The following is a 2,500-nucleotide window of genomic DNA, read 5'->3' as shown; positions in this document are numbered from 1 at the left end:
TCAACACCCACGTAACTAACCCATGAACCACCCATAAAAACCCGTCCTAAACTCCCATTCCCGACAACCACCCCGCTTACCACTAGACCCCACCCTTAGTACCCACTGCTACCAACCCAGACTCACTCAAAACACCAGCTCCAGCCACCACACACGGCCACACGATCTCGCCCTAACCATCCACTCACTAAATATAAAGACACAACAACACCCTACACCACCTCGCAATTTGCCTTACCACGGCCTCTACGCTGCCCCATACAACCCACGACCACCACCACTGTCACCTATGACACACGGTGGCTCTATATGTGCCATTTCCCTTACTCGCAACCACACCGGTCACAGCACCCGCCCTAAAACTGTCACTACAATTCTCCCTATTTTCCCCTGTTTCGCGTTTTCCCGACCACCACCAACACCAACCACCACCAGCCACCCTTCCAATACCCCTACCGTGGTCGACCAAACCACCATGACCCAACCCTACCAAGCCCAGGTCAGAAAGAGTCACGGTAATGGGTTCAAACCCGTGTTCAGCGTGTAACCAACCATCCATAACCACCATTCGATAACCCCAATAACAACCCTCCTCCCGCCGGTCAACAATGGTCAAATAAGGTCAACGGTGATCCTTGGTCATCCACGGTCACAACGGTATTTACGGCCTGATCTATGGTGGTCTAGATAACAAGTTATAGTGTCGCAAAGTATATACATAAGATGGTCTTAAAGAATTACCTTTAGGCGATAATAAAACTAATTCCTTTGCTTTTCTATTCCTTAATTCTTCTCTTCTTTCTTTTAGATCTCCTCCTTCTTCTTTTATGAATTATTTTCAGATTTATTATGGTATTTATAGGGTAAGATTAAAGAGTATGTGAGGTCAATTAGGAAACTTATTATAATTACCTTTTTATAATTATTATAGGAATTACCATTATAAATTATATTATTATTATTATTATTATTATTATTATTATTATTATTATTATTATTATTATTATTATCATATATTACTAATCTTACCATACCTCGAATTTCCACCAATTATCTTATTATTGTCATAACATTATTATTATTATTATGATAATTATTGATATAATTATTATTTTCATATTATTTATTATTAATTCCCGATACAAATCCCGATCACATCCATATTATACCACTAAATTTCGATCCACCAAAATATGGCACACGGCCCAAGGTCCAATTATTAGCTAAACCCAATTCCCGACTTGCTTACTTCATTTATTATTTAATTAACGTCTTATTTGTAATTGTTATTAGAAATGTCATTTAATCACTTATTAAATTACATAAATTATTCTTATAAATTATTATTAAAATACGGAGTATTACACCGCACGCGCGCTACACTGATGTATTCAACGAGTCTATAACCTTGGCCGACAGGCCCGGGTAATCTTTGAATTTTCATCGTGATGGGGATAGATCATTGCAATTGTTGGTCTTCAACGAGGAATTCCTAGTAAGCACGATTCATCAGCTCGCGTTGACTAGGTCCCTGCCCTTTTTATACACCGCCCGTCGCTCCTACCGATTGAATGGTCCGGTGAAGTGTTTGGATCGCGGCGACGTGGGCGGTTCACCGCCGACGACGTCGCGAGAAGTTCACTAAACCTTATCATTTAGAGGAAGGAGAAGTCGTAATAAGGTTTCCGTAGGTGAACCTGCGGTAGGATCCTTGTCGAAACCTGCCCAGCAGAGCAACCCGTGAATATGTTCAACCACGTGGGTGTTGGGGCGTCACTCGGTGACTCGTGTGTCGGCCCGTCCTTATCTCAAGCCGGGGAGCGCTCACCCGTGTGCCATTTCCCGGCAAAACAACGAACCCCGGCGCGTAATTCGTCAAGGAATACCAACTTTGTGTATTTGCTCTCTTGCTGCCCGGTCAACCGGACGTTGGAGCGGTGCCATGTCTTAACAATAAACGACTCTCGGCAACGGATATCTCGGCTCTCGCATCGATGAAGAAGGTAGCGAAATGTGATACTTGGTCTGAATTACAGAATCCCATGAACCATCGAGTTTTTGAATACAAGTTACGCCCGAAGCTTCGGCTGAGGGCACGTCTGCCTGGGCATCACGCATCGCGTCTCCCCCAAATCAACCCCGAGTGGAGGGGAAGGAGGATGGTCTCCCGTGACTCACCGATCGCGCCTGGCCTAAAATCGGAGCCCTCGCCATCGGGATGCCGCGACGATAGGTGGTGAACAAGGCCTCGGCCGAGCAAGCAACCCGTCGCGCATCGCGGTGCCAACATGGGCTCGAAGGACCCTTTGACGTTGCCTCGTTGCAACCAAACTGTTGCCACCCTAGGTCAGGCGGGTCTACCCGCTGAATTTAAGAATATCAATAAGCGGAGGAAAAGAACCCTACAAGGATTCCCTTAGTAATGGCGAGCGAACCGGGAATAGCCCAGCTTTAAAATCGGGTGGCTTTGCTTCCGAATTGTAGTCTGGAGAAGCGTCAT

The 2,500-nt window shown here is 45.1% G+C and overlaps 2 non-coding genes across 2 annotated transcripts in view; both read left to right on the top strand.

Annotated features, from left to right (window-relative positions):
* The first annotated feature begins 1,959 nt into the window (after positions 1 to 1,959).
* LOC141635463 (5.8S ribosomal RNA) lies at positions 1,960 to 2,113 on the top strand. Its single transcript, XR_012540152.1, has one exon. It is a non-coding gene; the product is annotated as a 5.8S ribosomal RNA (ribosomal RNA).
* A 224-nt stretch (positions 2,114 to 2,337) lies between these two features.
* The window catches only part of LOC141636891 (28S ribosomal RNA), a 3,324-nt gene continuing 3,161 nt past the window's right edge, over positions 2,338 to 2,500 (top strand). Inside the window, exon 1 of the ribosomal RNA XR_012541461.1 lies at positions 2,338 to 2,500. This exon is cut by the window's right edge and continues 3,161 nt beyond it. This is a non-coding gene — a ribosomal RNA (28S ribosomal RNA).

The sequence above is a fragment of the Silene latifolia genome, chromosome Y (assembly GCF_048544455.1).
Source record: "Silene latifolia isolate original U9 population chromosome Y, ASM4854445v1, whole genome shotgun sequence".
Lineage (NCBI taxonomy): Eukaryota > Viridiplantae > Streptophyta > Magnoliopsida > Caryophyllales > Caryophyllaceae > Silene > Silene latifolia.
Note: the sequence above shows the minus strand (reverse complement) of the source record. Positions and strands in the feature narration are given on the sequence as shown.